This window comes from Gopherus evgoodei, chromosome 1 (assembly GCF_007399415.2).
Source record: "Gopherus evgoodei ecotype Sinaloan lineage chromosome 1, rGopEvg1_v1.p, whole genome shotgun sequence".
NCBI lineage: Eukaryota > Metazoa > Chordata > Testudines > Testudinidae > Gopherus > Gopherus evgoodei.
The window spans coordinates 72,063,141-72,090,668 of record NC_044322.1 but is presented as its reverse complement, the minus strand read 5'-3'; positions in this window follow the sequence as shown (position 1 = coordinate 72,090,668).

Genomic DNA, 27,528 nt, shown 5'->3' with positions numbered 1-27,528 from the left:
TGGCCATTCTTATGTTCAGTCAGTAACTAAATTGTGAATTGCCATCTGGATAAACTATCCTGAATTTGGTAACTGCTTTCATACCTTGGGCATCTGACTTCTCAGTGTGTGAGTAGGGGATTGAATCAGAGAGTAAGAGAGGTTGTGTCACTGGAAGTTCAAGGGATAACTAGGACAATGGCTGTACAGCCAGAGTTAAAAGAAAGAAATTGTATAAGGGGTTGGTCAGGACAAAAAATAAGGGTTAATATCTAGAACCCGGTGAAATTTTTCAAAAATGTCATACGTGTGCTTGTGTGTGTGTGTGCACATGTCGTGCACACACAACCTTTTCTTCATAATTGTTTGCAATTTTTTTTGCAAAATATTCTCACCATTTTTAGTCCCTTTGTATTAGTAATAATAATAGTAAGTAGCCTTAAATAGTAAAGGGTTTAAGAAAGAAAGAAAGAAAGACAGAAAGAAAGACAGAAAGAAGAAAGGATGTGATTGGGAGTTATTGTTGACTATCAAAACAATACAAAAACAGTACTCTAAAAGGGTTACAAGAAGAAAAAAACATAACATGGTAACATAGTATCCAAAATAGGCTATAGTCAAATGCATTGGAATACAAAAAAGCCAGGTCTTGTTCTTTGGATCACATTGACTCGGGATACCTAATCCACTGGGAAACTGAGTAGACCATGCCAAAGCCACAGGCCTCACTGAACACTTTCAAATGCATAGCTGAAAGCCAGTCTTGTTTACGTGTGTGTTAGCATTAGCAAAATAAATATTAGATGTTAAGTTGATATGAAGGTGTTAGTGATTTATAAAATGCTTGTAGGATGCTACATGTATTGTTATAATGTAACAGCAAACATTTGCATTGTATATATCCCTATAAACTAAGTAACCCATCAAACAAGAAAGAAATCTTGTGTAAGGCAAATGATGGTCTCTTACAATAAGATGCTAAATCCTGCTTATTAAACGCAAATGAGCCAGTGTGCAAGATCAAGGATAAAACACTTTGTTAAGAGTGTTCTTCCCTCTCTGTCCACGAAGAAGGGACCTGTGTGGAAACTATTGCTGTCAGCTTGGGTTCTGTGAGAAAAAGCTATAATATCAACTCAAGAAATAATTATTTATCTCTCGACTGCTTGGATTCTAACAGGGCAGAATAACTGAACAAGAAGATTGAGATCCCCAGAGTTACTAAAATACTTCTGGGAAGCTGGCAGATTACTACATCTCTGCTACCTTTTGAAATTTTAGATTGTGACTCACCTGTTCATATATTTTAGCTGCTTTAACCTCTCAATAACTCTAAATGCTTTTTCCTAGTTAAAAAATCTTTAGATAATTACAGGATTGGCTACAGGTATTGTCTTTGGATAAGATATAGAATACCAGTTGGTCTGGGGCAAGTGACTGGTCTCTTGGGACTGGAAACAACTTGAATATTTTGTGATTTTTGGTGTAAGTGACCATTTATCACTAATTCTAGCTTGTATGGGTTGCAAGATAGACTGGAGAGTCCAAGGGGACTATCTGTGACTCCATGGTGAGACTGTTACAGTGATCCAGGAGTTCACATTTGTTACGGGGTAGTTGAAATCTAATTATTAAACAATGCACCAGTTTGGGGTGACTGCCCTGCTTTTGACTATCTGCCATGAGATACACATTAATAGTCATGAGTCACTCCAGACAGTGTGACACTGGCATGTGCAGGTTTCCTCTCAATGGATATTGCCATGAGAGGTGTATACCTGATACTGTGAATTTATTAGAATTATTACTTACCCTGTCTTATGTGTTTGTGGGTGAAAATTACTTTTCTCTCAAGATCTATTTGCAAAATAAGTTTGAGAATTTCTTTCCTATCTACAGGGAAATAGCTTATTTGCTGATAAGCTGCTGAGCAACCCTGAATTTTTAATTCAAATATAGAAAGACTGCCTGCATCCTGGTTATTGAAAAGTATGTTTAGTGAACCGGATATTAATTGCTTCATTTTACACATATTCAAATACTTTCAAAGATTATATTGTGCTGTTTCTAAACATCACATGCTGTCAGAATAAGTATTTTCAAGGGTTAGCTGCAGTGTTCTGTCTCTGTAAAAAACATCCATTGTTTCATTATTAGTTGAGCTCATTCTTCTCAGGCAGATCCTATAATGAATTGCTGTTTAAAATCATCTCTCTATTTCTGTATTAGTTAATGGGAAGACATTGTTGCCCCCCTACATTGATTATGACCTTTTCAGTTGAATGGAACATATATTCGTGCTTAAAAGGACTTTAGCCCAGATCTTCAAAGGTACTTTGGCATGTCACTTCTATGGGAGTTAGGTGCTAAAGTACTTTTAAGGATCTGGGGCATTCTTCTTCCTCTTTATCTCACCTCCTCCGCATCCTACCTTATCTCTGTAGGATGCTTACACCTATGCTTATATCTTGTGTGCCCAAAATGAAGGGATCCTGAAATAATGGTGTAAGTTAGAAGTTCCCAGCTGTAATTATATCTGTAAGATGCTGCTCACAAATCCCACCTAATAAGCAGGCACCCTATTACAAAAGCCTACAGCAATAATTGTACTGAAGGCTTTTAATAAGTTTGGTTGTGCCCTGTTGTTTTGGCCCTCTAGCTTTGGGAAATCTCGACTGGTGCAGTGATTTCTCCACTCTGGTCAGTGAGCTGATGAAACCCACGCCTTCCAACAGAGCTACATGAAATGTGCTTACTCTTGGAGGATTGAGGGAACAGCAGGAATAAAAACAGCCACTGCAAACAGTTTTGCACTTCTTGGTGTGACATTGCTGCATCTCCAGAAGTGTATTTCTGACACTGCTGAAAACTGAACAATGTTCTTAATATAGATGTCCCTCAGAGAAATCTTTTAACTTGAACATAATCAAATCAATAATCTCCTTTCTGTCTTCCTAGATAAACCAGAGGGAAAAGGCTTATTGAGGATGCAACATTCTCAAGGGTCCTAAATTTCCTGAGGCTGTTTTAAGAAATGGAAAGAGCTACAAAATACATAGGAATATGCTGCTTGATTACACTTTTAAAATTTATCTGTGTTCTTCAATTATTTATATTTTTTCAATACCTGACCTTTTGGAAACTATAGTTTCTATTGTTTGTGTTCTTGCTCTCCAGTTTCCACAGTCCTTTTTAGATTTTGTCTCATTATATTGAGGTTCTGTCACAGGCAAGGAATAGAAGAAGGAAGGTCAATTAAGAACAGTGCCCGATAATCACAGAGGCATGGTCTTCATTTCCACTATAGCTACGTCTGCTCATATATTCATGTAACATAGGCTAGCGAGACTACCTGGCGGAAAAAATGCTGTTAGCAGTACTTTTTTTTTTTATGCTCATAATCCCTGGCTTTTCACGGCTGAGAGTGATGAATTACTATCAACCCAAGACAGCTTTTTGATGTGTCCTCTTGTACATGAGAAACTGGGCTGAGACCACCTGAACTCATTTCTCTTGGGATTTTGAACAACTATAAAAAAATGGTTTTGTTTTGGACTCGGTTGGCTTCAGAAATGAAAATGCCAGTTTATCGAGGACAACACATCAATCTAATTTGCTACCTGAGTTCCCAATCCTATCCTTGCCCTCATGAAATTTCTGAACAGTATGTGATACAATATCAGCCCTACTCCCACTATTAAGCCATATTTTACCTAGGAAGTGACCATTTATCTTTCTGAAATTGCTTGGAATCTAAAAGGTTTTAAGTGCAAATAATTTGAGCAATATTGGTTTATTAATTTTCAAGCAGTTTGGAGAAGCTACTTAATTACAAGAGAGCTGCTTAATGATGAGGATTACAGTTAAATCAGCTGATAGTACAGAAGACTGGCACTATGAAACTCTCTTCTGAAGAAGATCACACTTTTTTATAAGGTGATTATCATGTAATGTTCTTTTCCTACATAATAATAATAAACCAATAAATTAAGGCAAATATTCAAAGGGTTTTTTTCCCTTGGTTTTGAGGTTGCCTGAGGTTATAGGTAAACACAATTTCCTGCTTAATCAACTCAGCTGAACAGCAAGAACACTTTCTGATGTACTCTTCTTCTTTACTGGCCTTACCAGAAATATCATATTCCAAAATGCACAATAAAATGAAGAATTTCTAAAATGCTGAAAGAGTTTCTAAATTTCTCACTGCAATATGAAGACATTTCCCCACCCCACCCCAACCCCCCCAAAAAAACAACCAAACAAAAAACTCATGGATTTATTGTGTATTCTATGAGAATTTGTGTAAAACCATATATTTTTTTTTTAATTCCCACCCAGTGTTTTCAAGTATACAATAGCATCCATCATAGACTGGGTAGTGGAACAATGGAAGGATCTATTCAGCAAATGTATTTTGTATTTATTTCCTTATTCCCAGGTTTATTTCCGTGCCTCATACATCTGACAGTTCCCTCATCTGTAAGGGAGGAGAAAGATGAACAATCATTAAATAAACGGGTGAGTATGTGTGTGTATGTACTCTCTTTGTAACACAAATCATGTGTGTGTGTGTGTATAAACTGTACCTTTGGCAATAGATCCTGAGCTGGTGTAACTGATATGGCTCCACTGAAGTCAATGTCAGCATGCCAGTTTGTACCTGAGAGGTCTGCCCTAAATGCCCCAATCACAGGAACTAGGAATGTAGGGTTCCTGGGTCATCAAACCAGCCCCCCCTTACTGAGGCAACTTGGCAGCAGGCAAAGGCTACTATTTGAAAATATCCTTCAAGGCTCAAATCTCAGGCTTTAGGTACCTAACTTTTAGGCACTGAGTCTTTCCTTTAGGCTCCCTAACCAAAATGGCTTGATTATAGAAGGTTGCTAAGCAAACATCACATTATTTCCCACTTCTGTTAATGTGAGATGAGTGTTCATAGGACTTTTGATAATCAGGCCACTTTTTTCTAGATGTTTGTGTGGACGGGTGGACCTACGTATGGTTGACTAAGTATGCCTAACTTAAGCATCTAAATTTGAAAATTTTAAAATTAGGACTTCTGGTGATAATAACATCACACTCTCCTCTGTATCTATTTCTTGGCACTGACAAGGTTCTTTCACAGATATCACAACTGATGGACAGAGGGTCCAATTCTACACTCTTTCAGACTAACTCCACGAGGTCTTCTAGTGTGAGTGAGGCTCTATCTCCACTAGCACATTTGTGGGTAAAACTTTTGTCAGTCAGAGGTGTGAAAAAAGACATCTCTGAGACACATAAGTGTCACCGAAAAAAGTGCTGGCATGTACAGCACTATGTTGGTGGGAAAGTGTATCCTGGCAATATAGCTAATGCCACTTATTGGGGGTGGTTTAATTATGCTGGCAGGAGAGCTCTCCTCCATCGGCATATAGTGGCTGTATGGGAGACATTACAGCAGGACAATGGGGATGGTGGGAAGCGGTGGCCAGCACATCCCTCGGCCCGTGCTGCTTCCCGACACTCCTACTGGCCTGGGACGGCGAACCGCAGCCAGTGGGAAATACGATCGGCTGAACCTGCTGATGCGGCAGGTAAAACAAACTTGCCCGGCCCACCAGTGTGCTTACCCTGGTGAGCCATGTGCCAGAGGTTGCCGACCCCTGAGTTCGATATTAAATGGTTGTTGAGATGAACATCAAGATTATTATCCTCAAAGGTAAATATTGATTTATTTGCCCCAAGGGAAATATTTCTTGATATTTCATGAAATAAATATCTATATGCAGCTAAGCTTAATTATATACATTCTAAGGATTAACTGCTGCCCGTAGGATTCTTATGGTGGGCTTCAGGCATGTGCAATGCAATTTACTTTGATGTTCCTCTGAGCAGAAGCAAAATGCAAACTATTGATCAGCCAATAAATTAAGCCAAGATTTGCTCAGGTTATTTGGCTTATCATCGGTGAGCAATAGGTTTAACTGATTTCATTTGCAGCTTATCAGGATGTAAATCAATCTGTTGCAAAATCTGAGGATATTAGGATATTAAGGATAAACAGCTCATCACAACAATATTTCCAGCTAATCATCACCCCAGGATTTCCCTCTTGTACTGAACATGACATTTCTGGTAGCAGACGCTCATCGAAGTTAAATCAAAGAAGTTAAAATATAATTGTGCATATAGGTTTTCTACATTGCTAGATTGAATTGGGCCACATCTTCCGCAGGTGTAAATGCTGTTCCATTTACAATACTTACAGATGACTCGCACACAAAACTGCAATAAAAGAAAGTGAGGTTGAAAAGACATTTTTCTAATCATTTGGAAAACTGCCTGTGTATCCTAATTTCTGTCCCCAGGTGCATCCAATGCTGTGCTCCTTCTCTCGGCCAAGAACTCGCCACAATACGGCTGGAGAGAAAAGTCATTGCAGCTTGCTGGCATTGGCAGTGGGACTACCTTCCCCAAAGGAGCAGAGTGAGAATGAGTCTGTGGCCTGGTCTACACTACGTGTTTAAACCGATTTTAGTAGCGTTAAACCGATTTAACTCTGCACCCGTCCACACAACGAGGCTCTTTATATCAATATAAAGGGATCTTAAAACCAGTTTCTGTACTCCTCCCCAACAAAGGGAGTAGCGCTGAAATCGGTATTACCGTGTCAGATTAGGGTTAGTGTGGCTGCAAATCATCAGTATTGGCCTCCAGGCAATATCCCACAGTGCCCCATTGTGACCGCTCTGGAAAGCAATCTGAACTTGGATGCACTGGCCAGGTAGACAGGAAAAGCCCTGCAAACATTTGAATTGCATTTCCTGTTTGCCCAGCGTGGAGCTCTGATCAGCACAGGTGGCAATGCAGTCCCAAATCCAAAAAGAGCTCCAGCATGGACCGTACGGGAGATACTGGATCTGATCTCTGTATGGGGAGACTATTCTGTTCTATCAGAGCTCCGTTACAGAAGACAAAATGCCAAAGCATTTGAAAAAAATCTTCAGGCTATGATACAGAGTCCACAGCACAGTGCTGTGTGACAAGCGTAACGGAAAGCCAAAGAATCAAATGTACTGTCACGGAGGAAGGGAGGGGGACTGAGGACTCCAGCTATCCCACAGTCCCCGCAGTATCCGAAAAGTATTTGCATTCTTGGCTGAGCTCCCAATGCCTGTAGGGTCAAACACATTGTCCCAGGTGGTTCAGGGTATATCTCATCTTTTTTCAGTGTCACCCTTTGTCTACTGCATGCTGCTGGTAGACAGGGTGCTGCGGCACTAAACAGCAGCATCCTCTCCCCTCCCATCCCCCAGTGGCAGACAGTAGAGTGCAGAAGGACTGGTAGCCATCCTTGTCATCATCCTGTTGGAGTGCTCCTGGCTAGCCTCAGGTGAGGTCGGCGGGGGCACCTGGGGTAAAAATAGGAATGACTCCTGGTTATTCCTGGCAGATGGAACAGAACCATCCTCATCATAGCAACTGGGGCTGAGCTCCATCTCACGTTCTAAAGAAAAGATTCTGTACTGCCTGGGACTATCATAGCAGCGGGATGCTGGGCTCCTCTCCCCGCCACCATTTAATGTCCTGCCTGGACTATTATAGCAGCTGGAGGCTGCCTCCCCCTCATTTTATCTCACTAAAAAGTCAGTGTTACTTCCTGCATTCTTATTACTTCAGCACACAAATGGTGGGACCCTGCAACAGTAGCCCAGGAAGGGTGGGGGAGGAGGGAAGCAACGGGTGGGGTTGTCGCAGAGACACCCCCTAGAATGGCATGCAGCTCATCATTTCTGCAGGATCTGATGCGAAATGCCTGTGATCTCTGGTTACACCGGTTCTCTAGTACACTTGCCCCATATTCTAGGCAGGACTGACTATTTTTAGATACAACATAAAGGAGGGAATGACCCTGGGGGGGGTCATTCCCATTTTTGTCTTTGCTCCCCGGCCAACCTCAGCGAAGGTCAGCCAGGAGCACCCATGACCAGCAGAAGATGGTACAGAACTACTGATAACCGTCATCTCATCACCAATTTACAATGGCACAGCAGATGGTACAGAACGATTGGTAACCGTCTCTGTTACCTTGCAAAGGCAAACGAAAGCTGCTGTGTAGAACTGCAGTACCGCCTCTGTCAGCGGCATCCAGTACACATATGATGACAGTGACAAAAGGCAAAATGGGCTCCATGGTTGCCATGCTATGGCATCTGCCAGGGCAATCCAGGGAAAAAGGGTGTGAATGATTGTCTGCTGTTGCTTTCACGGAGGAAGGAATGAGTGACGACATTTACCCAGAATCACCCGCGACACGTTTTTGCACCATCATGCATTGGGATCTCAACCCAGAATTCCAGTGGGTGGGGGAGACTGTGGGAACTATGGGATAGCTACGGGATAGCTACCCACAGTGCAACGCTCCAGAAATCGACGCTAGCCTCAGTACATGGATGCACACTACTGAATTATTGTGCTTTGTGTGGCCGCGTGCACTCGATTTTATACAATCTGTTCTACAAAACCGGTTTATGTAAAATTGGAATAATCCTGTAGTGTAGATGTACCCTATGATTGTACATCCTTCAAAACTAGTGATCAGAGGTGGCTAGTTGTAGGATGCAGAGGTCAATGTATACTGTGCACCCAGTGAAAAAATATGGTGTTGCTCATACAAGCAATGCCTTGAGAATCCCAGGAAGAATTCTGGCTGCGTCATTCTGGATAAATCTTGGTGCTTCCTGCTGAAATATGTATCTCCAGCCTTGCTAATGAAGGTCTGTGCCCTCGAGGCATAATCTTGCCCATAGAGTTTCTTAGGAGTAATTTCTCCTGACACATCACCTTTCTGGTCAGAGTATGAGTAGCAGCTCAGTCCAACCATCATACCATGTAGATATGTGGCCTATTTAGTTTTTTGTGTAAAAAAGAAGTGCTTTGGCATGCTGTCTACCATGTTTGTTTGTTTTTCCACTTCTTCAAATTTGTATGTTTAGTCCATCAATCCTTTCCTCTGTTGAGAAAAACTGTAATTATTGCTGCTGGATGCAAAACAGTAAGGATCTCATCATTCACCCAGTATGGTCAATAGCAACAGACCCATTGACTTCAACAGATGTAGGAACAAGCCATATATGCATATATATTATTACAGAGTTAGGAACTGATCCTCTGAGATGGTGCATGCCCCATAAGAGCTGTTGAGTAGCAGTGACATCACTGGGAGTTGAAGATATTGACAGCTGACAAGAGAAGCTCCGAAACTTTCTGGATAAGGCCCTAGGTTAGTTGTTCAACAAAATTTCAGTTGCACAAACAGTTGGTTGTGCAAAATGTGCATTTGTGGATGAAAACAAATAACTTTGCATGTAAAACAAGTAGTTTGCTTTTGCACAATAGAGAAAGGCACATATTGTGCATGCAATCACCACTTTGCATGCACAATGGTTTATTTTATTCTCACACTAAAACTCTTTGACTGAAATAGGCCATGGCTTGGGTGAAAGAATGTGTTTCTTTGCATGGTATTTCAAATTTCTTTTGTGAAGACAGATAATCCAGTTATCTGATTTACAAGTACATTAGTCATTTGCTCAAACTACTATCTGCTTAATGGTATACATAATAAATTTATAGACAGACACATCTTCACAGCTCACTGAATTCACATCTTTGCTTTCATAGCCAATTTATCATTTGAACCTAGACATGTGTCAGAATTATTATGTGTGCATCCTTTCTTTGCAATGTACCGTGCAGTAACTAGATTTGTACATTTCTGACAATTATGGTTTTGTGTCTCTTGTCACGTCATAGAACAATATAAAGCACAGAGACAAAGACCAATAAATAATTATAATAATCATTATATTCTCAACAAATTTCAGTCTCGATCTCATTCAGCCTGCAGCATGGAAACTTCATTCTTCTGCACAGTTAATATTCTACATCAGCTGTTCTCAGCATCTGATGGTTCCATAAAAATTGTTTTCAAGTTTATGCATTTTCTAGCTTTAATGTTTCTAGGCCTTCTGTTTCCAAAGGTAGCCCAAAGTAGACCCATTCCATCAGTCTTTAGTCACATAAGAAGACCTGTGGAAATCAATGGAACTATATGCATGGCCTAACAGACATCTGCCTTGAACCTAGGCTAGCATGCAAGGTCCTAAATGCAAAAGAAATTCCACGTTTCCATTGCACACAGCACATAATTCAGCTGGCACTACTGTAGCCGCAGCAATCCCAGCTCCTAATATGGAATTGTAATGGAGCACTCTGTCCCTTTCCGTTGGCAGAGGGCTTGGGGAGCACCCAGAACTGTTGCAGAGGGAGCTCAGAAAGCAGTTGCTGGGAATCATCCGAGGGCAATGTCAGATTGTGTGCAATGACAACCAGCTACGTTATAGAGATGAGGGCCCCAGCTTCCTGGGATGGGGGCATGGGCTGGAAGAACACTGTCCTGTAACTGCAACTCCAGGTGGCAGGCAATGCAGAAGAGAACTTCAAGGGGACAGGAGGCCCTGCGGACATCGCTAGGCTGGGTGGAGATCTTGACCACTAAGCTGCCAGAGGCCAGGGAGTCCACAACTGATGTTGGAAATGGGACTGTTACCTTATGTTTTCACTCCGTTGTATCCCTGTGAATAATGAAACCTAATAAGAGCTACACCCCTATCAATATTATAACCCAGTAGTGTCATTCTATTTATAGCAAGTTAAAATAATACATGAGACAAGATCAACTCCATGTTTTCCTTTTTTTGCATTAAACAATAAGCAGAGCTCTGAAACAAGCGCTGTGAACTGATCTGGATGTGGCCAATTATTTTCCCCCAAGTTGATGATTGAGTCCAACAGTCTATAATAGCTTTCCCTAGCAGTATTTATAGTTCTGCTTCCATTGATACACATGCCCACAGAATGTACTTGTTGGTTCCCCCATTTTCAAGATCATTGGTGCAAATAAATAATTTGCATAGATGAGCATTAAGTGGTAATGAAGGATTACACTGGGCTCAGACTGGGCTGAATTTCATCCAAACAGAATCTCAATATCTAACTAGATTTTTAGGAATATGTTTACAAACTGGTTTTGAAAACTTGGCCCTAATTCACAGTTTCATATTGGCATAGGGTAGCTCTACTTGGAGAGCCCCTCTTCAGCAAACTGCAACATAACAGGCATGCGATCTCAGTTTCCCCTGTCAGGTGGGCGGATAATTTCACTTCAGGCTTTCTTGTCTCAAAACAAGAAACTACTCCTCGTTGGGGCTGGTTTATTTCAACATAGACCAAACAGGCCATAAGAAAAGTTCCAAGTAGACAAATTATTTCTCACACCAGTTCAAGCAGTCATTAAAATCCAAGACTCTCGTCTCTTAATGCCCCACATACTGTACACCATGACTGGACACTCTGCCAGTCCTCTGCTGTCCTTGTTCAAGGGCAGCCACCCCATCCCTTCCAACTGGAAGACAAACCTGCTGTTCCCATCAAGAACCCCCAAGGCCTCTCTATTGAGAGCATCCTTGCCAGAAAAGCCCTCATTCATCATGGGCCTCTCACTGTTTCTTTGGGTCCATCTCTCTGATCCTGGAATAATCAGCATGTCAGATCTTCTGCTGCTCCCCTCCCTTCAGCCATCTCTCACCCTTGGCTTCTGCTCTGCAGCTCAGAGCAAGAAGGCAACTTCCTATGCTGTTCCTCATACCTTCAGCCCTTTCCAGACCTCTATCCCTAGGTTGACCAGACTGCAAATGTGAAAAATCAGGACAAGGTTGGGAGGTAATAGGAGCCTATATTAAAAAAACAAACCAAAATCGGGACTGTCCCTATAAAATCAGGACATCTGGTTGCCCTACCTCTCCTTGGCTTGATAGCATCAGCCAGCAAACCCCTCTTGGTTATCCTGCCTTCAGCCTTCTCTCTGGAAGAAGTTCAGAGAGAACTCCACTAGTTCCCTGGTCTCTGTCAGTTCTCACCTGCCCTTCCTGACTAAACCAGAGTGTTCTGACTCCTTGAGACTCCCTCTCACAAGCTCTCTCCCTGATCCTTTTTAGCCCCAGGTACTGCCCTGCATTCTTAACTGGCTAAATGGGAGAACTTGCTCTGACAAAGGGAAGGTGGACAAATTTAATTTACTGGGGCCAGCCACCCTGTGACACATAATAAACATGAAAAATAGTGTGACAGTGGACCTAATCCCTAATGAATTTGTTTGACTTCAGTGGCATTGGATCTAAAACACAATGCTTTCATCCCGTCCTCTTTGTCATTCTTGTTCCTTCCCCAGCTTCTACTCCTCCGTACCTCAACTTTCTGCTGGCAAAATGTGAAAGTACCATATTATGTAAGAGAATTCATTTAAGCTGATGGCATTTAACTATACTGAACATTGTGGATTGTTGAAAGCAGAGCTGGTTGGAAATTTTTCAGTAAAACAGTTTTTCATCTGAAAATTCCAAATAATCAAAACTGAAACTTTTCATGGAGCTGGATCAGTTTTGACAAAATTTTCAGCTGGAACATTTCTCAAGTCCAGGATAGATTTCTGGAGGGGGGAATGAGGTTGGAGGTGTGGGTGGGGCATGGGAGGAAGGGGTTAAGCCATACAACTGGGATATAGGGAAAATATATTCAAGTCCCTTCTCTGTCAGATTCAGGCAGGGCCTTTACCACCAGGCAATAAATTCAGTCTTTTTTTTCTGGCCCAATGAATATTTCAGGGGCTGGCAACCTCTGGCATGCAGCTCGCCAGGATAAGCACCCTGGCGGGCTGGGCCAGTTTGTTTACCTGCCACATTGGCAGGTTTGGCCGATCACGGCTCCACAGGTAAACAAACTGTCTGGGCCCACCAGCGGCTTTCCCTGGCCAATACCTGTTATACACAGTAGAACAGTTCCAACAGGAGAGGTTGAGAGACTGGCTCTATATTAAGGCACTCACCCAATTAGGCAGAGTAGAAACTTAAACCAGGGTCTCCTCTATCCCAGCTTTGTATTCAGGTTATTAGCTATTCTGGGGCGAGGACTCTTGCTCTGAAAAAGTCTCAGCTTAATTCTGGTGTGTGTGGAAAGAAAACAAATGTTAAAGCCTTGAATTTCATCGCAAATGTTTTGTTTCCTAGCCAGTCTTACTTGAAATGGCTATATTTGGTCAGTTACTTTTGGCTAAACATCTTCAGTTGGAAAAGGAAAACAGAACAAGTATTTCAAAGTGTCAATATAACACAGGCATAGCATTATAATTTGAAAGGGCCATCCAAATTCTTAATACCCTGAAGATAATCCACTGTAGTAGAAATCTGAAGCTAGTTTTTCCACTTAGAATGAGAGCAAGGCAGGTAATTATGTGGACAATCTCCAAGGCTGAGATTATTTTAACATACTTGATGCTTGAATTAGTAGTGCATAAAACAATTTGGATGAAATCCAAGCAAAGAGAAACAAAGTAGATTTATGGAAAATTTAGCTCTGAAAACTGATGCCCTAAAATTGACAAAACAAGCGCATATCTTGTAAAGAGAGAGAGAGAGAGAGAGAGAGAATGCAAGTTTTCAGCTTTCTAAGTAAATATAAATCAATCAATCAAAACAAATATTCAGGCATGATTAAATTGTTTGAACATATTTCTTGAGATGAAAAAAAAACAACTTGAAATTAGACATATTTCCTTCATATTCTATTGAGAGTGAGTCTTACAAACAAATGAACTCTGGTTTATTTGGTAGGGACCTTTCATTTTATTTGAACAGTGTTGTGTAAGTAGTGATTCAGTTGGAAGCTTAAATAAAAGAAAGCTAAGGAAGTTATTTATGGGAAAAAAGCTCAATAATGGAAAGGATATGAGCGGTAATGTGGCTAAAGCACCAGTTTTGTCTTTTGGAATCTTGATCCCATGGGTGGCCTAAATGAAAACCACTGTAAATAATTTCAGAACTGAAAACATCTGATTAAGAGAGATGTATGACTGTGCTAGCAGTCCCTCCATGTAGATAGAGGTTATCGGTTAACTGTGACTATCTCTGAAGTATATTATATTATATTATACTGATAAATAGAAAAATTCAGGTTCCAAGGCACTTTTGCTCTAATGACATTTTACAGTCACAAATAACATCCCCTTTTCACATTTATTAAAATAGGCTTGCCATATACTTTGCATTTTTACAATGAACTAGGCCAGATTCTGCTTTCAATAAAGTAGGGGTAAATCTGGACTAAAACAAATTCAGTGGTCTTATTTTGGATTCACACTGATGTAACTCAGAGGAGAATACAGCCAATTTATATTGATATTAAAATTATACAATTGCATTTAGCTTCATGTTCTTACCCAGAGCTTTATATAATCTGACTTAAAATTTAATGTAAGTGTAGTAGATGTATTTTAGATTATGATAAATCATTTCTCATTTTACAAAAGATTATTTTGAGACATAGCTTCTTGGCCTAATTCAACAACTGCTCATATATCTTTACAGACAATTTATTGGGAAAGTATAAATTTAATGTTGACAATTAGGAGTAGGGGCAGTTGTCTTAAGAATTCTATTTCGCTTCCAAGAATTTGTGTGTTCTGCTATTTAAAGGTGCAGAACAAAGAGGAATTCTGGAGGCCAAATTCTGCCCTAAGACATATGCACTAATGTCTTCTTTGCATTAATAGACAATGTGCAGGAATACCTGCAGGCAGAGTTTGCACGTTAAAGTATTCGGACTATCCTCCAAACATATGTAATGACTGATATTTCAGAAGAAAAACCAAGCCAGTACTTCAAATGCAGGGGCATGGTCTATTCACTTTAACTCTCTGGTATCCATGTCAACAAGAGGTACAGTACACCATAATGCATATGCACAAGGGGGCCGAATTAAGGTTTCACGAGCAAACTTCATTCTGGCATTTCCTAACACGAGAGTGCTTGACTTTGAAATTTTTAAATCCTTTACTTCAAATTTCCTGATGTTTTATGGTTTAATTCATTGATGAGAGCAACCTTAACTAACATTAAATGAAATTATTTTGGTTGTGAATTATTATTTATATTGCAGCGACATCTAAAATGTGCCAGGTACAGCAGATGCACAGCAAGGTCCAGTGCCTGACCCAAAGAGTTTACAATAACCTAATGTCTCAATTCTGCAGACACAAACCTGAATAACTGTACATGTGTGAGTGGTCTCAATAGATTCAGTGAAACTATTCAGGAGTGGTAGTGTTTGAAAGACACATAAAGGGTGGGTTTTAATGGGAGTTAGGCAGATACGTACCTTTTATGAATCCCACTTTGAACTCCATGTTGACACAAAGTCAACTGGGTTCCAGAGAGTTGATTGTTGGTGAGGAGCTCATTGCAGGGTCAGGATCTTAAAGGCAAACAGATGAATGGTGGGGGAAAGGGATGAAACATACAAGCAAAGAAGTCAGAGTGATGTCTGGTACAAGTCTTGTTAGTTCCATGTTCTTTACTTTGTTCTAAATGATTTAACACCTCATCAGTGTTCATTCCATAATCCAGGAATGTAAAACCTCCACAGTTTGTGAGTCATGGGCATAATCCACATTTTTCCATCTTAAAAAATAAAATAGAATAAACCACCATCTGCCACCAAATTATATATGCAAAGTATAAATAGGGCTTCGTTGTTTTGTTATTGTGGCTCTCTTAGGTTTTGGTTTAAATTTTGTTTAACACAAATTATCAATTTGTATTTACCAAGATTAATATTGATTTGCAACAGCCTGTGTGTTCTTTAATTCACAACATATTTTAATTGGTAAGAGATTCCAAGTGTCAGGCCGATCATTTTGCTTTAATATGAATTAATTTAAAAACCCAATTAGAACAAGGTATCACATGCATCTCTACAATAATTGCTATTGTTTTCCATTTATTCTTAACATTTCAATATTTAATCCATATCAGTGACTTTACAATTAATCTAGAAGGCAGATATGTGATCAGTTAAATATGATAATCAGTGTAAACCCAGATTGTGGTCTCAGTTTAAATCCAGAGTAACTCAATTGGTGCCAACTGGTACCAGAATCTGACCCATTGTATAAAATATTTTAAAAATCCTTGATATTGTCTTTATTGCATCATAAACCTCGGAGCAGAAAACAAAAAACAAACAAACAAAAAACATTTCTCATATACCTGGATGTCAATGCTGCAAACCAATAATCATAGGGGTTACCTTTATTTACAGGCCAGATTGCACATTATACCAGTGGGGATGGGGAGGAGTTAGGGCCAGGTCCCTTTTCCCACCCTTCCTTGCAGCAGACCCAACCACAGCAGTGACAGTTTGCTTTTCCCTCTGTTGGGATGTAGCAGCCAGTGCATTTCCCTTACTTGAAAGAGAGCTTGCAAGGAATTCTACTTCTGAGTTAGGTGGGGTGTACAATCAGAATGGACCATAATGTAAATAACTACTCATGTAATAAGGGTGTCGGGAAAGCATCACACAAAGTGGGATGGATCATAGTTACCTGCTACCAAGCAGCCATCATCCAGTTTTAGCCAGCCAGTCACACCCAGTTTAGAGCTGTGCTAGAGGGCATAAAAGCATGTAGACTGAATCTATTAATCTAACTCATAAATTGCCCCCTTTAATTTGTATGGTTTTAGTGTAAATCATAACAGCTGGTTGGCTGTTTCGGTTTACTGATTTGTACATCATGTAACTACATTGTAGTGTGAAGTATTAACTTTTGTTTGTGTATTCATTTGTGTACATGTATTTGTTGGGAAGTGAAGGTGGAATTGAGCAGTGTGCAATATTAACTAGAATCTGAAGTGCAGAGACCAGGCTTACAATGTTTCTGTTGAAAACTTTTTCTGAGATGCAGTGGTAAACCTGGATTGATTACTGTTATAGTAGCAATAATCCCAACAAAATCAGTCATTAGCACAGTTAACACTAATTTGTTGGAGCTTTAACTGCCCCTTGGCTTTACCTCAAGCTGTTAGAACACTGTTCATAAACTGCTGGTTACAACTGATTTCTTGGGCCATATTTAAGATAAAATTTGATTTCAATTCAGCACCAACAGAGCCTAATCTTGATTCAGTAAATAAAATTTTCTCTCTCACTTGATTGCAGATCTCTTATTCTTTAGTTTCTCTTCGCATACCCTTTCACTACTATAGAATACAAATCCCTGAGGACTGTCCAGGGATAAGAGATGCATTTTCGACCATGTGATTTCCTCTATCTGCATCCATCTAGTGGTTACCCCTCATTTGCCACATCAACACAAACTATGAGGCCAGGTCCACACTATACCCTTACTTAAATATAACTATATTGCTCAGGGGTGTGAAATACCCACCACGCCTGAGTGACCAGTTATACTGACCATAACCCTCTTTGGAGACAACATTAGTCTGGCGGGATTGCGTCTCCCACTGACATAGCTACCACCGTCTCACTGAGGTGGAGTTATTAAGCAAAGACAGGAAAGCCTCTCTTCAATTGGCTAAGAGGCATCTTCACTAGAAGCACTACAGTAGTAGAGCTGTACCAATGCAAATCTGCAGTGGAGACCTGCCTTGAGTCTTCACGTTTAAGGCCTTTCATGTCCTAGCCACACCCCTCTCTATCATCTCTGAAACATTAAGAGATCCAGCTCCTACCTCCATCCTGCCCATGATGCCCACCTTTGTCATTCCTTTGTTAAATTTACAAACCAACAACTTCATCCTTTCTCCCACACCACCCATTAAGTATGGAAGAGCTCCCTATAAACACTCACAAAGCCACCTCATCGTCTTCTTTCCCATCCCTCTTAAAACACTTCTCTGATTTGATGCCTAGAAAAAACTTGAGAATGGTTAGGTTGTGGGTTGTTCTGTGGCCACTGCTTTTCATGCTGACTAGTACCGTCTCGTATTTTCTAGCACTAACCCATCTGTCTATTGTATTCACGTGTCATATCTTATCTTATACTTGGACGCAAGGTCTTCAAGGCAGGGACTATTTGCAGTGTTTGTACCAGGTCTGACACAAGGGACATTTATCCATAGATTCTAGGGCTGGAAGGGACCTTGAGAGGTCATTGAGAGTCCACTCTCCTGCCCTCATGTCCGACCATCCTGGTAGACATTATCTAATCTACTCTTAACATATCTCCAGAGATGGAAATTCCTACAACCTTCCGAGGCAGTTTATCCCAGTGTTTAACACCCTGACAGTTAGGAACTTTTTCCTAATATCCAACCTAAGCCTCCCTTGCAGCAGTTTAAGCCCATTTGTTTCTTGTTCTATCTTTTAAAGGCTAAGATGAACAAGTTTTCTCCCTCCTCCTTATGACACCCTTTAGATATCTAAAAAACTGCTATAATGTCCCCTCTAAGTCTTCTCTTTTCAAGACTAAACAAACTCAATTCTTTCAGCCTTCCTTCATAGGTCATGTCTCTAGACCTTTAATCGTTCTTGTTGCTCTTTTCTGGACCCTCTCCAATTCCTCCACATCTTTTTTAAAATGCGGATGCCCAGAACTGGACGCAATATTCCAGTTGAGGCCTAACCAGCACAGAGTAGAGTGGAAGAATGGCTTCTCGTGTCTTGCTCACAACACATCTGTTATGCATCCCAGAATCATGTTTGCTTTTCTTGCAACAGCATCACACTGTTGACTCATATTTAGCTTGTGGTCCACTATAATCCCTAAATCCCTTTCTGGCCGTATTCCTTCCTAGACAAGCTCTTCCCATTTCTTATGCATGAAACTGAGTGTTCCTTCCTAAATGGAGCACATATGCATTTGTCTTTGTTAAACTTCATTCTGTTTACCTCAGACAATTTCTCCATTTTGTCCAGATTGTTTGGAATTATGACCCTATCCTTCAAAGCAGTTGCAGTCCCTCCCAGTTTGGTATCATCTGCAAACTTAATAAGCGTACTTTCTATGCCAATATCTAAGTTGTTGATGAAGATATTGAACAGAGCCGGTCCCAAAACAGAACCCCTGCGAATCCCACTTTTTATACCTTTCCAACAGGATTGGGAACCATTAATAACTACTTTCTTTATGGTTATTCCAGCCAGTTATGCACCCACCTTATAGTAGCCCCATCTAAGTTGTATTTGCCTAGTTTATTGATAGAATATCATGTGAGACAGTATCAAATGCCTTACTAAAGTCTAGGTATAACTACATCCACCGCTTCTCCTCTTATCCACAAGACTTGTTATCCCATCAAAGAAAGCTATCAGACTGGTTTAACATGCTTTGTTCTTTACAAATCCATGCTGGCTATTCCCTATCACATTATCACCTTCCAAGGGTTTGCAGAATGATTTCCTTAAGTTACTTGCTCCATTATCTTCCCTGGCACAGAAGTTAAACTAACTGGTCTGTAGTTTTCTAGGTTGTTTTATTTCCCTTTTTACAGATGGGCACTATATTTGCCCTTTTTCCAGTCTTCTGGAATGGTTCCTACCTCCCATGATTTTCCAAAGATAATAGCTAGAGGCTGAGATACCTCCTCTATTAGCTCCTTGAGTATTCTAGGATGCATTTCATCAGGCCTTGATGACGTGCAGGCATCTAACTTTTCTAAGTGATTTTTAACTTGTTCTTTTTTATTTTATCTTCCAAACCTACCCCCTTTCCATTACCATTCACTATGTTAGGCATTCCTTCAGACTTCTAGGTGAAGACGGAAACAAAGAAGTCATTAAGCATCGCTGCCATTCCAAGTTCCTGTATACTGTTTTCCCGCCTCACTGAGCAGAGGGCCTACTCGTGCTCTTGCTTCTAAATGTATTGATAAAAAGTTGTCTTGTTTCCTTTTATTCCTGTAGCTAGTTGAGCTCATTTGTGCCTTTGCCTTTCTAATCTTGCCCCTGCACTCCTGTTTGTTTGCCTATATTCATCCTTTGTAATTTGTCTTAGTTTCCATTTTTATTTGACTCCTTTTTATTTTTAGATCATGGAAGATCTCATGGTAAAGCCAAGCTGGTCTCTTGCCACATTTTCTATCTTTCCTACTCAGCGAAATAGCTTGCTTTTGGGCCCTTAACAGTGTCCCTTTGGAATACTGCCAACTGTCCCTCAGTTGTTTTTCCCCTCAGTCTTGATTCCCATGGGACCATACCTATCAGCTCTCTGAGCTTACCAAAATCCACCTTCTTGAAATATATTGTTTCTATTTTGCTGTACTCCCTTCTACCCTTCCTTAGAATTGTGTATCTCTATGATTTCATGATTACTTCACCCAAGCTGCCTTCCACTTTCAAATTCTCAACGAGTTCCTCCATCTTTGTTAAAATGAAATCTAGAACAACTTCCCCCTTCGTAGCTTTTTCAGCCTCTGAAATAAAAAGCTGTCTGCAATGCAGTCCAAGTCTGTGCCCGCTGTATTATTTTCCCAACATATATCTGGATAGTTGAAGTCCCTCAGTCCAGGCCGGTGCAAGCATTTAGGCAAACTAGGCGGCTGCCTAGGGCACCTAGTGGTTGGGGGCGCCTAAAAGTCCCCTCAGGCAAGAAGGTGGAATGGAGGTGAGCTGGGGCGGGGGGGCGAGGGGAGGGCCACCCACAGTAATGGGGGGGAAGGCACACAGGGGAACAGCTCCTCTCCCCAGATCACCTCCACTCTGTCTCCATCCGCTGAACACACAGCTCAGCTCTAAGTCTCCTACAATAGCGTCACAAGCCTGGGTGGGGAGAAAGAATTACGAACGTGCCGGGCGTGCTCAGTGGAGGAGGCAGAGCCGAGATGAACTGTGGGGGCGGGCTACCCAGACAGGTTAGCTTCCATGGAGGGAGTCTCCCCCAGGCAGGGTTAGCTGTCATGGAAGGGGGGGAATTCTCCACAGGCAGGGTTAGCTGCTGTGGGGGCGGGGGGAAGTCTCCGCAGGTGGGCGTTAGCTGCCATGGAGGGACAGGGGGAGTCTCCCTGGGTGGAGTTAGTTGCCATCAGGGATGGGGAGGACAGGGGTTAGCTGTCACGGGGGGTGTAGCTGCTGCCGGGGGGACTCTCCAAGTAGGGGACTGAGTTAGCTGCACATGGGGGGGGTGGGCTTAGCTGGGTGTGAGGGTGGGGGGTACAAGGTGGAAGTTTCTCCTAGGGTGCAAAACTTCCTTGCACCAGCCCTGCCCTCATCACCACAAATCTTGGGTTTTGGATGATTTGTTAGGTGTTTGGAAAAAAAAAGCCTCATCCACCTCTTCTACCTGGTTAGGTGGCCTGTAGTAGACTCCTAGCATTACATCATCCTTGTTTTTATCCCTTTTTAGCCTAACTCAGAGACTCTCACACTTCCGTCTCCTATGTCCATCTCCACCTCAGTCCAAGTGTGGTGATGATTAGGGCTCCTCAGATGCTATCTGAATACAAATACTAAATAATAATTTTCCACCTGTAGAATACAAAGGTGGTTCAAACAAGACAAATGTAAAAAGAAACATATGTAAAATTTATAAAACCCCATTACATGTCCAGTTAATATTGTTCTAAAATTCACTTTGTTTTAACAAAATCTAAGAACTGTAGAAATGCTTTCATAATTTTTGTTGTTTATTTTTAAATTCTAATAAAACATTTCTAAAAGTAAACATTCAATTTAAAACCAGGGATTTGCACTATTGTACTAGTACATGAGAACCGTAAGGTGAAATTGATTGAAAACTGGCTGGAAACTAAAGTGGAACTGACTAGTCATTGGTTATGCCCAAATAGCCAAATATCATAAATAGTTAAAGTAAATTTGAATCTAAATTTATTTCAGTTTTATTAGAACTATGTACTACAGGAAGACACAGAGAGAATAAGAGAGTGTTTTTTAATCTGACAGTAACCCTTTAAAATTTGAATTGTGGATCTGTTGTGTGCAGACTGATATACACAGGTGGACTGACAGAGTCTGATTGACAACACTACTGTGCATGGAAGCCTTTAAATTTCAAGATAAACACTGAAATCACTCCACGTGTTTTTGAACTCTGATAATAGATTTCAAGGCATATAGTACTCAAAGCTAAGTCTTGTAAAGTTGTATAGTTTTTTTTCCACACTAATTCTAAAATCTTTCTCTCCCTTTATGGCCCTACTCGCTAAAATCCTAGTCCATGCCTTAGGTTTATCTTCCCTTCATTATTTTAACCTTCTCTTCTCCAGCCTTCTCACCTTGCCTTTTTCTACTCTAGTTAAAGTGTGCCTGCTAAAATCATCCTCATTTCCTGAAAATCCAAACCTGCCACTACCCCCCTTCCAGCTCCTTCACTAACTTTCCTTGCAAATCATGTTCACCATTCTCCTATTTAAAGTCTCCACGACATTGCTTCAGCCTACATTTCTAGTCTAGTTTCTTCCTGTACCCAGGCCTTACTGTCTTTTCAGTCATCTCTCTTTATGATTCCTGCATTCTTTCACCCAATCTCTCTTTGATTTTTTGTAGTACTGCCCTTTGTGAGAAGCAACATTCCTCTTCCCACTCATTTAATAAACTTCTTCTTCTCATATATATCTTTCTTTAAAAACCAGTAAGGAGAGTGATCTCCTGGTTAGGAACTATACTCTGCTTAGGAGATCTCTGTTCAGGTCTCCGCTGTGACAAACTCCTTTTGTGACTTTGAACAAATCACTTACTCACTCAGTACCCCAATGTCCCACCTTGGAATGATACTCCCTTTCCCCGGCCTTTTATCTCCATCGTTTACTTAGATGTAAAGTATTTTAGAGATTGCTCATCACTTACTATGTGCATGTACAGCTCCTAACACAATGGGCCCCCTGATTCGGGTTCTCTAGCTACAGTATCTTTAACAACTATTATAGGAAGTACTTCTTTGCTCGGTCTTCATTTTTGATCTCCTCCCACTCTAATTCTGATGCTGTTTGTATTGTGTCTGTCTAAAGTCAGCTTCTTGGGTCTGGGATCCTATTTAATTTTATGATTGTAAAGTACCATGTACACTCCTTAATGCACCAAATAAGCAATCTGTAATAATACTGCAGAACATGCATTTATAATATCCTCATCAGGTATCTATGTTCCATAAGTGGGCATCAGCTATCATTTTAATTGGTTGCTTTTTCCTTGCTAACCAAAGGAAGATCAAAACTTTTTAGTTCAATACCTTCCCTGCCAGGAAAAAACAAACAAACAAAAAAAAAACCCTACTCTTCATCGGCTATTCAGGTATCAGGAAGTGAAACTACAAGCATCAGGAGTTAAGTAAAAAGACAGAAACAGTTACAAGTTAAGCATCAAGGAAGCAATAGTCAAGTGTCAGATATCAAGGGAAAAAAGAGAAAACAAGCTATAGGATATAGAAGAGAGGAAAAAGTTATGCTTAAAAAGGGCCATTCTTGCTTATCTATGATATACCAGTATATAGATATATAATGCTAGAATCATAGAATATCAGGGTTGGACGGAACCTCATGAGGTCATCTAGTCCAACCCCCTGCTCAAAGCAGGACCACTTCCCAACCAAAGCATCCCAGCCAGGGCATTGTCAAGCCGGACCTTAAGAAGCTCTAAGGATGGAGATACCACCACTTCCCTAGGTAACCCATTCCAGTGATTAATATATATACACACAAATAAGAAATACGAAAAGCATATATATATGTATCTATATTCTATATATATGCTTTTCTTATTGTTTATTTTGTTTTATCTTTGCAGCAGCCCCCTATCTTCCTTCATTTAGGATTCAGAACATTTGATTGTCTATTGAAAGGAGGAAAATATACTTTGATGGTTTTGTGGTTAAGGACAGGACTGGAATTCAGGAGATCTGGGTTTAGTTTATGGCTCTGCCACAGACTTCTAGTGTGCTCTCAGGCAATTCCCTGAATCAGCTGCTTCAGTTCCCGAGCTTTAAATGGGGATAATAACGCTCCTTTTGCCTGACTTCCCTGTTTAGATTGTTAACATTTAGGTACAGGACCTTTTTCTCACTATGTGTCTATACAGTGTCTAGCACAATGTGACCTCAGAGTCAATTGGGGTCTCTAGATACTTCCATAGTGCAAACGTTCATGATAGCTAATGGTTTTCAGAGGCTAAATGTCTGGTGTATGCTCCCCATCATTCCCCCTGACCCAAGACATTTTCTGTGAGGCACCTGTAGATTCCATTACTTAACTGAAATTTTTTGGGATTAAGAGAATAGCCCTGCAAACTGTGCAGACACCTGTGTATAACTAATGTTGAATAGGGACTTGAACACTATGTTCAATTCATTGGTATTGTAATATAATACAATCCATGTATAATGAATCAGTGTAGGGCATATTGATGGGGTGTGGGGGTGGGAAAGCTACTATAAAGTTGAACCTACTAATTATTCCAGCACAGGGCAGGTATTATTATTCTACTGAAAAAGGCAGATTTATTTTTATTTTTATTTTTTTATGCAGGTCATCTATAGTGCTGGTGAGTTATGTTTAATTGGCCCCATAAAGGTGGTTTGGTTTTTTTTTTCCATTTGACTGGCTCTATTAATTCCACAGAAGATTAGTCAAGGACCTCAGGCAGGAGAAGGAATAATGGTCATGTTAACATTTCACGTATGTTCTAAAATTTCCTTAGTAAACTAAGTAAATAAAATATAATCAATCTTTTTATCCTGGTATTAAAGCAGTAAAAAGCACTGACTTTTTAAAAAGATGTTAGTGAGCAGATGCTGGGATGAGCTGGAAACCACACTAAAGAAAGCAGGTCTTTCCTATTGAAAGCCCCATTCCCAGTATGTACCCCACAGTGACTCCAGAGTGCTGAGATGAGTTGGATGAGAAGTTTTCCTGTCAGTCAAGAGGAATGGCTTGATTGCTCAACCATCCCGAACATTCTCCCATTGAAACAGGTAGGGTGAAATTGCATGTTTCAGAAAGTCATGAAGATTGATGGCATCTGCTGCTTCCAATGTTACCGTATCTGCATGCAAACCACTTGAAATATGAACTGATGGAAACAAAGGCTGTTTGCCAGGAAAAGTGCTTCAGCAGGCTTAATTTCCATAGCCCGTTTACACAGCAAAAGCAAGATCTAATAGGTCCCAGAGAAATCAGCCAAGACATGATAAGAATTCAAAGCCACAAAACTAAATAAAAAGAGATTATTAGCTACATTGCAGTAGACAAACAGTAAAGTCTTAAGTGATCAATACTTGACAAGAGACATGCCACAAATATCGTGTATAGGTCAGACACACAAAGAGGGTTTTTATTTTGTTTTTTTAAATAAATCGACTGACTCCTGGACAAGGCACATAAAATGTCACTTTTTATCTTTCAGTTGATATTTTTCTCCAAGAGGAAAAATACCCTAGCTATTCACCTCCCTGAGAGATTTGATCCAAAAGATAGTCACTCCTGATATAAGGTTTAAGAGGAGAAACTGCAATCGAGTGGAAATTTTTGTCAGAACCTTAATCTCTGATTTGTAGAAGGTTGTGCTTTGGGATATTTGGTATGTCTGAGGATTGCCACCAAAGAGCCCTTCTGTTCTTTAATGGCTGCACTAAATCTTAACAAACGTGAGCATGAAAACTATTGTGCTGCACTTGTGAAGCATATATCAAAGTTATATTTTTTTAATGCTCGGAAAGGCAGTTGAATCATGCATGCTTTTTATGGAGCTCTGATCAGGCTGATAAAGGCAGTTCAGCTTCAATAAATGCTTTTTAAGTGAATGTTTTGGAAAGTGACTAGGAAATTCAAAGCTCAGACAGTTGCCAAACTGGTCCCATAGCACTTTGATCACTTTGCTACTGACATTTGTTGAAAATGTCTTGTTTTTATTAAAATGTTGGCATCTGGGGACTCAGAAATTAACTATAGTCACTGAAGATATAATATACAGTAAAATTCGGAGGGACATAACTTATTAAGGACTTTGTACACATTTCATAAAAAGAAAACTTTTTCCCTCTGGGGTCAGAGTTGTACAGTTCTCTGAAAAACAGTTCATATTGTTAAAAGCAAGATGGGTGCAGAAGATAAATCAAACAGAAGTACTTTGCCTGAGGTGAAAAACCTTCAAGTTATAAGGCTTTACTGCAATAAAAAAATAGGAATCCAATCATTTAAAAATTAATAAAAATATAAATACAAGCACTAACTGTAGACCATGAATCTTCTGTGCCATTTTTTTCTTTTGAAATATTGCTGTCGAGATATTTTCTTTTGAAGGACACAAAGAGAAAACTGTGGTAGCCACTTCACTTTTCACAGTATACAAAGCATGCATGCACATTTTCTGGTATAAGGGTCCTTCTTTCTAATTTATTACAGCTTGTTTAACTTTGCGTGCAACTGCCAGTTTTGGATATGAGTCTGCCCTCTGACATGTGAGCCTAGACACGTTATGTACAAGAGCCTTAGGTGCTTTTTATGAGATAAGTAGCACTGAATACTCATAGATCTAAAGAAAGACTGAAGCCCCCTTAACAAACTTACTCAAAAGCTGGTATACTAAAAAGGCACCAGATCCCAGCATGAAACGGCTCAATTCCAGTGAGGAGAGGGGCGTAGCCAGTTTATTTGAAACAGACACAGAAATGTAGTGCAGGTTATTTTCCTCTTTATTTTAGGTGAATTCACTGACCAAAGGCATCCTCAGCCTGTCTGACACTATGGTAGCTGATACTTTTTTACCTCTAGCAGTCACTGGCCTTATACTTTTCAGTCTGGGGTTCACTGTGAATGGGCCTACAATTCTGGTAGCCTTAGAGATCTAATCACATTTGAAAATAACAAAACCAATGGCTAGATTTCTTTTTTCAAATGTCAAGATTGCACAAACCTCATTAAAAACAAATCTGCAGTAAAAATCCCAGGGAACTGATTATTTTAGAGCCACACAATGGTTACCATTGTTGTGTTGTCATTTAGGATAGAGTCATGACTCTGAAAAAAGTGCGTTTCCTCAAACCAAATTTATGTTTGCTTTCTTGTGTTTTAAGCATGATTTTAAATAATAAAATTTTCCACCAAGGGTTTCAAAGTACTTTTCAATCATGGATTAAGCTTCACATTTGCTGAAGTGAGGAGGTATCATTCTTACACTTTACATGTGGTGAAAGGTGAGGCACAAAGAGTTTGTGACTTGCCCAGGTTCTCAAAATAGGTCAGTGGAAGAACTGTGAATGGGACCACACAGACACTTAGGAATTGCCAGGCTAGATAGGAGCCACAGCCCATCTAGTCCAATATCCCATCTCTGACAGTGTCCAGCACCAGTTACTTCAGGGGCAAGATGGAGCAATACCATAGTAGGCAGATAAGAGATAATTTGCCCTCCATGATGGTCTCATCTAAACCCCTAATAGTCAGAGATTGATTTAAGCTCTGAAGTATGATTTATGTAAGCATTAACTGTTATAACTGTGGATATTCTTGTTATCTGTCCCTTCTTTGAATCTTGCTAAGGTCTTGGCTTCAACATCCTCCTCTGGCAGAGAGTTCCACAGTTAATCACACATCATGTGAAAAGGTATTTCCTTCAATCAGTTTGACGTTGACATCTTTCTGTGTTCCCTTCTTCTTGTCTTCTGAGTCAGAGAGATGCTCCCTATCTTCCTCCTCTATACCACTT